General features: G+C 41.6%; 1 non-coding gene across 1 annotated transcript; it reads left to right on the top strand.

Annotated features, from left to right (window-relative positions):
• The first annotated feature begins 9,527 nt into the window (after window positions 1-9,527).
• Window positions 9,528-9,600, top strand: TRNAT-UGU. The gene has a single exon. It is a non-coding gene; the product is annotated as a tRNA-Thr (tRNA).
• Window positions 9,601-10,321: the final 721 nt, after the last annotated feature.

The raw sequence follows: 10,321 nt of genomic DNA, 5'->3' as shown, positions 1-10,321 counted from the left end.
TGCCCCAAATTTCATACACATTTCAATTGAGTAATGAGCTGTATCACAACTGTCAGGAATGATCCGGAGCAGTGAGCCCTTGGGCTGCTGAACCACCCAACAGGAAGCAACTAAACACAGAGAAGCTGGTACAAGATTCAGGACTCTCAAACAGGCTTAGCTGGACAGAATTCTGGAATGGACTTGACTTGGATGGACCCGGATGCAGGAATGGACTTGGCTTGGCTTGGCTGGAGCCGGATGCAGGAACGGACTTGGCTTGGTTCGGCTGGAAGCAGATGCAGGAACGGACTTGGCTTGGCTGGAGCCGGATGCTGGAACGGACTCAGGATAATAGAATAGGATTCAGGATACTGAAACAGGCTAGGCGGGACTGAGAGCTGAAAACAAACAGGGCAGCCACAAGCAGGAAGGGAACTGAAGCTAAAGACAAACCAGGGTAGAATCAAGCAGGAGGGGAACTGAAGCTAAAGACAAACAGGGTAGATACAAGTAGGAGCGGAACAGAAGCTAAAGACAAACAGGGTAGATACAAGCAGAAGGGGAACAGAAGCTAAAGACAACCAGGGTAGATACAAGCAGGAGGGGAACTGAAGCTAGAAACAAACAAGACAAGAACTAGCAGGGCTAGAACTGCAACAAGCACTCACAGACGAAAGCTCATCTGAAGACCTCTGTTGCAAAGGCAAGTCTGAAAGTTCCCAGGTGCTTAATAAAGGCAATTACAGATGAGGTCACAGGTGAGACTTGGCAGCAGAAACACCAGGGCAAGTCTGGAGTGCTAGAATATCAGGACTGGAATGAACTCTGGAACAAGTCTGGGAAACAGGAAGAAGACAGTCCACAGCAGCCATAAGGCCTGGTCAACCGGAGGCGAGGTGAGTGTAGGCATGGAATACAGTCACAATCATGACAAGCTGATAACCCTAGTAAGAAGTGAGCGCTAACAACCAATTATTGCAGTCAATTGACTCCAATTAGGATTTGTGTGTGCATCTTGCTAAGCACTATTCTATAAAGATGCATACGCAAATCTTTTAGTGTGCATCTGGAAAGGTGGCACGACCATGGAGGGGCATGGCTGGGTCAGGGGCGTTCACTAAAGATGCACGTAGTTTTATAGAATTCGAGGGATCTGCACCTAGCTTATGTGCCAAGATTTACACCAGTTTTCAGTTGGTGTAAATCCTTATGTCCAAAGTTGGGCTCAGATCCCGGTGCTATGCGCTATTCTATAAAGGGCATCCAATTTGGAGTGCCATTTTTAGACTAGAACTTAGCATGCATTTTCTAGTTCTAAGTGTACTTCTTTGTGGCACCTAAAATGAGGCACCAATTTATTGAATCGCTGTCTTAGAAATTAAAGGAATAATTCTATAAAGTGAGTGCCAACATGTATGCAACAAATACATTCATAAATGATTAGTATACTGGTATATATGCTCATGTACACATGTAAATGCCAAAAATCCAGCTAAGCACTATTCTGTAAATATCAATATGTGTTATATAGAGCTAGATTCTATATATGGTGCCTGAAAAATACATGTGGAAAAAAAGTATTCCTAGGTATATTCTGTAAAGTATGCCTAAATTTTATAGAATAGGCTTAAATTTCAGCACGATTTATAGAATCAAATTTGGTCACGTCCATTAGGCCATGTTTTACTTGCTGTAAATTCTGACGCCTAAATTAGGCGCAGATCAGGTGTATTCTATAATAATACGCATAGATGTTAGAAACACTGATGCCCCGCCTATGGCCATGCCCCCTTTTCAACTATGTGACTCAGAATTTAGGCGCAGCACGTTATAGAATACACTTAGCGAGTTGTGCGTGTAAATCTCAATTAATGCCAAATACTGCTGATAATTGCTTGTTAACATCCGATTAACAGCATGGATTAGCTAGTAGTTAACCAATTGAATTATGCACATTATTATGGAATATGCTTTGATTTCCATGTGGAAACTGAGGCGCCATATATAGAATCCCGGGGATAGAGTGTATTTGACATGTGAGTGTACACATGGGCAGAGTCTGGGCAGAGCATGGGCTGGTCTCACACCTGGGCACATAACATATAGAACACTATAGGGGAGTTTGGTGATTTCTTGGTGATGTGTTTCCAGAAGCGCTGCTGAAGGAGGTCCTATGCAGTCACTGATACAAATGCCCTATTCTGAGAGGTTGAGTGGTTCTTCTTGTGACATATGTGCTTTCCTATCTTTTAAGGGTGTTCTTTTCTTTTATCTTTTTATTAAATTTCAATGTAAACCACCTTGATTATTTAGGGGCCCTTTTATTAAAGGGTTGCCGCGTGGCGACACGGAACTACCGCCAGCCCAGCGCAGGTGTTGGCAGTAGTTCCATCCCCAGTGTGTGCCATTTCCGGTGCTAGCGGAAATATTCCTAAAAAATAATTCTGCAGGAGGTTACCTGACAGTAATTGGGCAGCATCGTGTGCTGTCCATTTACCACCGGGTTAGCGCGGGAGTCCTTACCGTCATCTCAATGGGTGGCAGTATGTGCTCTCCCCAGAAATGGCCGTGCAACAAGGGCAAACTTATAGCATGGCCATTTCTTTTTATGGCCTTTTTACCTAAGCAGCTGCCGCCATTAGCCCAGGGCCAACAAATGGTATATCAAATTTTATAAACTATTAAACTATCATCACAATGTTTTCGGCAAAGAATGAAATCCCCAGCAGATAAAAGGATTTAAAAACTAAGCAGCAACAAAATACGTTCACCAGTAAAAACATCCTTGTGGACAAGTGCAAAGTGATGTGTGTAGGAAAGCATAACCCTAATTATAGATACAACATACTAGGTTCAACATTAGGAGTCACCACACAGGAGAAGCGTCTCGGCATCATCATGGACAATATGTTGAAATCTGCTCAGTGTGCAGTAATGGCCAAGAAAGCAAACAGAATGTTAGGAGTTACTAGGAAAGGAATGGGAGAATTTCATAATGCCTCTGTATTGCTCCATGGGACGACTGCACCTTGAGCATTTTGTGCAATGCTGGTTGCCACATCTGATAACAGCATTAGAAAAGGTACAAAAAAGAGCAACCAAAATGATGGAAAGGATGGGACGACTCTCGTATGAGCAAAAGCTTAAAAGGTTAGCGCTCCAAAATAGACAACTGAAGGTAGATATGATAGAGGTCTATAACATTTTTAGTGTAGTGGAACAAACTGATTATTTACTTCTTCAAAAAGGTAAAACTAGAGCAGTGGTTTTCAACCCAGCCCTCATGGAACACCTGGCCAGTCAGGTTTTCAGTAAATCTACTAAAGATAAGCATGGGAGAGATGTGCATACTAAGAAGGCAGTGCATGCAAATCTCTCTCATGCATTTTCATTGTGGATATCCTGAAAGCCTGATTGGCCAGGTGGTCACTGAGGAATGAGTAGAAAACCATTGAACTAGAGCACAGGTTCCTAACATGTGGCACGCTTACCCCAAGGGGTAAACAAACCATTAGCAGAGGGTATGCAGTGCTCCAGGAGCACACCAGAGCTGCTTGTCTCCCATCCTCCTTCCTTCTCCTCCTGGACCAGCAGCAGCTCTGTCTTTCTGTCTTCTCCACCCCCCTGCCCTCCCCCCGGCCCTGACCGGCAGCAGTTCTGCCTTTCTGTTCTGCCTCCTCCCTCCTTGGCCTGCCCTAACTTGCCTGTAATGGTGCCGGTAGTGGTAGCACAGCAATTCAAACAGCAAGCTTCAGGGCTTTTACAAGGCCACACTATACCTCCGAGGAAACAGGAAGCTTCAAAAACACACTCAGAACCTTACTGTACCATACATATTACACTGGGCAGAACCTAATACACCAATATACCACCCATACGGAAAATGCAGACCGTCAACAATATGAAACAAGGATCATAATATCACAATTCTCATGTAGAGCCGCAAAACATCCTAATTCATGTTTAATGTGGGATAAAATGCCATACATAAGTAAATAAATATAAACATTTAAGGTTGAGCACCTGATTCTCAAAGTGGACATATTCCAAACACTATAATGAAAATAAAATTATCTTTTCTACATTTGTTGTCTGGTGACTTTGTTTTTCTGATCATGCTGGCCCAGTATCCGATTCTGCTGCTATCTGTCCTCTTAGCTCCGTTTCCAGGGCTTCCTTTCCATTTATTTCTTTACTTTCTGCCTTTCTTCTTCATTTTTTGTCCTTGCTCCCCTGCCCCCCTCCAGCCATCCATACCTACCCATTGATTCTCTCCTCTCCCCTGCCCCCACCTCCAGCCATCCACACCCACCCACCCATTGATTCTCTCCTCTCCTCTCTGTTCCCGGGCAGATTTTCTAACAGGAGCTGCTCATCCAATCAGAGAGCTCTATTTGAATGCAGATTAACATACAGACACTCTAATGAGAATTTTTAGCCAAAAACACTAGCTAAACCCTTCATTTTTGGATCAAAGTTCACATTTTTGATCAGAGCCATGCCCTAACTTTAAGGCTGTAAACATTTCCAACAATTTTTACCCATAAATATGCAAATGAGAACCTCCCAAAAACGGAATAATTTGCATGGCTTGAGCAAATTTGAGTACATAGCATACCAATCCAACTTCCTAGCACCTAAATTCTGCAATTAGATTTAATGCAAATACTTTTAAAACTTATTTTTAGCACTTTTAAAATTTCAGGGGTCAGTGCAAGTCTCTTTGGTGTGAATTGCTCATGTGCAGGAATCCTAGTTAAATATCTCCCTGACAACCCAGGCCACAACCAGCCAACCCCCCTCCCCTGCTCTGCTCTCCCAGCAGTAAGATGATCAAATTACAACTGGTTATACACAAGGCTAGAGACGCTTTCACTGCAGCTGCTACTATCCCAGAGCAGCAGGACTAGCAGGAGAACTACTACTAATACTATTTAACATTTCTATAGAAACAGCTGATCCATCCTGCTGTGGCTGCAAGCCTTTTATACTGGGCACCTATGCATAGTGTGTATTTAACATGTGAGTGTACATATGAGCAGGTCTCACACCTAGGCACATAACATATAGATTACTATAAGGGAGTTGGCAATTTGCTGTTGGTGTGTTCCCAGAAGAGCTGTCAAAGGAGGTCCTGTGCAGGCACTGATATGGACACCCCTTCCTGACATCATCTTGGACCTTGCTGGCACCATAAAACCTTGTGTGAGTGAATTCTTGTATTTGATGCACTGTGGAATAAACTCCCTAGCGTTCTCAGAGCTGAATGTTCCCCAAAGAAATTTATATCACTATTGAAATCTTAATATTTTATTACTGCTATTGGCAACAGATCCAAGTGGAATAGCCTGCTTTTCACCAAGATTACTTTTTAGTTCTCGCTTTTGGCTGATGTTGGGTGAGTGCTTCTTGAATGATTATTTTAGGTTCTTTCTTATCATGCTGCTGTATGTCTATTTTATTTTGCTGTAAACTGGATATGAAGTCAAGTGGTATAGAAAAATTTAAGAAACCACAGGGCAGGTGCCCCATCATATTCCCTTTTAATTGTCATTTCTCCAAATTAAAGAATCCTAACCTATCCTTTCTTCATAGAGGAGCTGTTCCCATCCCTTCTGTCATTGTAGTCGCCTTTCTTTGTACCTTTTTTCAGTTCCATTGTTTCTTTTCAGAGATGAGGGTGACCAGAATTGCACACAATCCTCAAGATACAGTTGTACCATCATTTGATACAGGACACGTGAATATGAATGTCCTGTGCCACAGCATAAATCTTCAATCCTGTAGGGAAAATGCCCCTACATTTCACTATATAATGTTATACGGCACTACACTTCAGAGTCTGGCTAATGAGACTTCCTTGCAAGATTACACTAAAAGACTATCAGGCTCATTTTCGAAAGAGAAGGACATCCATCTTTCAACACAAATTGGAAGATGGGCATCCTTCTCATAGGGTCGTCCAAATCAGTATAATCGAAAGCTGATTTTGGACGTCCCCAACTGCTTTCCGTCGCAGGGCGGTCAAAGTTCAAGGGGGCATATCAAAGACATAGTGAAGGCGGGACTTGGGTGTGCCTAACACATGGAAGTCCTTGACCCATAATGGAAAAAAAAGGGCATCCCTGACGAGCATTTGGACATCTTTACCTGGACCAAGGCACAAAAAGGTGGCTGAAATGACCACATGACCACCGAAGAGAATCAGGGATGACCTCCCCTTACTCCCCCAGTGGTCACTAACACCCTCCCATCCTCAAAAAACATCTTTAAAAATATTTTTTGCCAACCTCTATGCCAGCCTCAGATGTCATAGTCAGGTCCATCACAGCAGTATGCAGGTACCTGGAGCAGTTTAATAATATTTGAGCCTTCTGACTGTTACTTATCAATAATATTTGGGGTATGGGCATGGATCCATAGATAAAGAAAGTATAATTGTTTGTCATTATATTTCTAAATACCAGATTGCTACTTTATACTAATTTATACTAACACTTCACATTCCTAATCACACTATACATGGTATGATCTGTGTCTACCCCCCCCCCCCCCCCCCCCCACTTTTATTCATATTTTTTCTTCAACATTGAAGTGTAGCATGAATGAGCATTAGGGGTGAGCCGTTGTTTGCAACAATATGGGAAGTCAACTACATATCTCATGTTGTTGCATGTCACTAACAAAGAAAACAAGCAGAAAAAACATGAATTTCATATTTTTTCATTTGTCAACAGTAGTGCACATGCTTTCAAAGAGTGCTTAATGCACCCATTCGAACCATTAGGCATGTAGAAACCATCATGCCTGCGCAAACCACTGTGCATGTGTGAACATGGTGCATTTGTAAACATTGTGCACATACATGCACTACCGAGCACACACTTAACAACTCTGCTCCTGTGATGACAAAATGGCCAAACAAAAACACATAAGCATTCCCGGAAACAACATGTGAAATGGCACGAAGCACAAATTTTCTGGCTGCCCACTCTATATAGTGCGCAAAGTCCAAGCATATTCTGTAACAATGCACGGATCTTAACTGGCTTAACAAAGCCAATCAGCATTGTTAACAGCTTTTAACAAGCAATAATGAGCACTAATTGGCAGTAATTAGAATTTACGCGCACAACTCCCTAAGCGTATTCTGTAATGCACTGTGCCTAAATTTTAATGTGCGCAGGCAAAAAGGGGCATGGTTATGGGTGGGGAAATGGGCATTTCATGGGCGTTCCAAAATTTACACATATTGTTATGGAATATGGCCCTCTGCACCTAAATCTCCGTGCCAGGATTTATACCACATTTTTGTTGGTGTAAATGGAGGCACATAGTTTTAGGCGCTAGGATATCAACTAAATCTAGGCACCGCTTAGAGAATACGCTTAGGCAGAAATGTTTTCCACATGGATTTTCTAGGCGCCATATATAGAATCTGACCCAATGGGACCAACTTCCTACCTTTCTACGACTGGACTCCTCATATCCGGCATTTAAGAAGGGTCTTAAGACATATCTGTATACAGATGCTTGGTTTCAGATTAAATTGAAGCGTCTTTTGCTGTCTATCCACTGGACTGGAGGAACTGAGTGGCTGAGTCCATAGCGGATCTGAAGAGCACAGCATCTATTCCTGTTTCTTTTATATGATACTGTATTTCTTTTCTTACCTAACGTTTTTATTTGTAAACCTTTAAATAAATGTGAACTATAATGGGCATCTTCTAGCAATGAGTTGTATTATTGATAATCTAGTATATGTTATTATTAACATTTGTATAGCGCTACCAGACGCATGCAGCGCTGAACATCCAACATAGAGAGACAGCCCCTGCTCAGAAGAGCTTACATGTCAAAAATGTTGTTCTCATGGACTCTGCTTATTGTTTGCTAACCTAAGGAAATAATTAAATTGCATGTGCTGGCTGGAACATGATATCTAAAAATATAATCACATAATCATTTTGCAAGACTTGCACAGTACATTAGGTAATTTAAAGGTCATTTAATTTTCCCGCAAGTCAGCTAAGGATGAAGCTTTCACAATTGGCATTACTCCTCACACATTTTGAACTTGTGCTAATTCCGCCTTTTTGAATGCATCTACAAAGAGAGTAAATGCATTTCAGTAAAGGTGGCCAGTTTGAGGAACCATAAGAGAGGTTTCAAATCACAGCAGCTCCTGTCGGTCCTATGACTGTCTGAATTCTGCTGTGTATCTTGTCACTGTTTTATAAAAAGGACAGAGAGAGAGAGAGAGTAAATATATTTGAAACACAAATTAAATGAATTTCATGGCCATGAGTGAAAAAGATTATACAAGGATTGTAGTGTACTCAGTTTATTCAAAACTTGATATACCGTTATTTAGTTTATTATCATAGCAGTTTACAAACAGATTCTTAGGAGCCCTTTTACTAAGCAGCAGTAAGTTGGTACTTTTGGAGGGGAATCTTCATCTGCACTTTATGCAGTAAAATTCTATCTTAGGCTGCCTGGCACAAAATCTGCAGGAACTGTTAAAACCTTTCAGACATTAGCACTGAGAACATGTGCGCAGCCTCAGACTGGACAGCTAGTGTTTGTAATCTGTCCTGCTCCAAAATTCTCCAAGAACGGGACAGAGAACTGAGGAGCCTCCTCTGTGCCTTTTCCGCAACTACTACTACTTAACATTTCTAGAGCGCTACTAGGGTTAGCAGCGCTGTACAGTTTAACAAAGAAGGACAGTCCCTGCTCAAAGGAGCCTACAATCTAAAGGACGAAATGTCAAGTTGGGGCAGTCTAGATTTCTTGAATAGAGGTATTATTACTTTCTAATTGTGCTGTCAACTCTACAATATTCATAACTGCCAAGTTATCATGTTCCAGTTAAGAAACTCCTTGACCAGTCCGCATTTTGAACTTACATCCCAAAGCATTAGTATATTTGTAGTCCCTGCTTTGACTCATTGAAATCACTGCTGCAGGTGTTGCTGGTCATACAGTAACACAGGCTCAGGTCAGAAATCCAGGAGTGTCCTGACATCTCCCTCCAGGCACTGAGTAATATGATAGCTCTGCAGACAGTCTGGTCAACCCCATAATCTGTAACCTGCTAAACCAATTCAACTACTGCCCTTATTCTTTTCATTCCTACTCTAATGACCTAAGGTAGCCCTAGATTGTACTTTTCTCATGCCTTCTGTTATTGTGTTAGACTCAACCATATGCAGGGCATTCCACATTTCAATGAAAACATATTTTCTGATACTGCATTTGGGTTGATGAGAGAATATGAAAGGCAGATTGACTTGGCGAGGGAGCAAATCTGTTTCAGCTCAGCTGTAGCTCATTGTACCTGAGGATGACAAGGTGAGTCAGAACCAATGTCCAGCCTGACTCATAATTTCTAATCCTTGCCTATTTCTGTTTGTTTGGGAAAGGTTCTTAGTATAAATAAGAGCTTAGTGAGTTCCAATACATTACTAGTCAAACAGGTTTAGGTTAGAATTCAGATACATTCTAGTATATTAAAAGTTGTGAGTTATTAACAGTCACCTGGCTTCATAGCTCAGGGGTTAGAGCACTGGTCTTGTAAACCAGGGGTCGTGAGTTCAAATCTCACTGGGGCCTTAAAAGTTCTGTTTTTTGTTAAGTTTGTTTAACTGGTAGAGGAAGTGACTTCACTACATTTCAGTCTGATTAACTGGTGGAGGAAGTGATGTCACTGAGGCTGATGGCTGCTTATGTGATGAGCTCTGCGAGCATACATTTGAGTTTTTCAGTGCAGTTTGCAGTCTACTTGTGCATAATTTGTGGATTCTCAGTTGCGTGATTTGCTTGTTTGCCTAGATGTTGGCAAAAAAACAGCAGGAATGGTCTAGAGGATGTTTGGAGGTTGTATAATCCTGATTTACAGGAGTCTGAAACCAGAGTAATAGGGGTCTTGCTTGATTCTTCATTCATCTTCTCTTCCCATATTAACCAGCTATAGAAGAAAACACTATTCAAAATGAGACAGCTACATCTAGTCAGATCATTCTTCGACCAAAACACCTTCACACTACTAGTTCAAATGTTAGTCCTATGTCACTTGGATTACTGTCACGTTCTATTTCTTGGTATTAAGTGTCAATATCAGAAAAAACTGCAAATCATACAGAATACAGCTGCTAGACTAATATACAGATTGACTAGATAATAGATATACTAGTGTTTCAACTCATCTTAAACTGCACTGGGCTGGCTTCCCATAGCAGAAAGACTCAGGTTCAAAGCTGCTTGTTTAGTTTTTCAAATCTTACAGGGTTTCACCTCTGAACTGCTGACTAAGACCACTTTGTTACATTTGGTC

The sequence above is a fragment of the Microcaecilia unicolor genome, chromosome 3, assembly GCF_901765095.1.
Source record: "Microcaecilia unicolor chromosome 3, aMicUni1.1, whole genome shotgun sequence".
NCBI lineage: Eukaryota > Metazoa > Chordata > Amphibia > Gymnophiona > Siphonopidae > Microcaecilia > Microcaecilia unicolor.
This window is presented reverse-complemented; position numbering and strand designations above follow the sequence as displayed.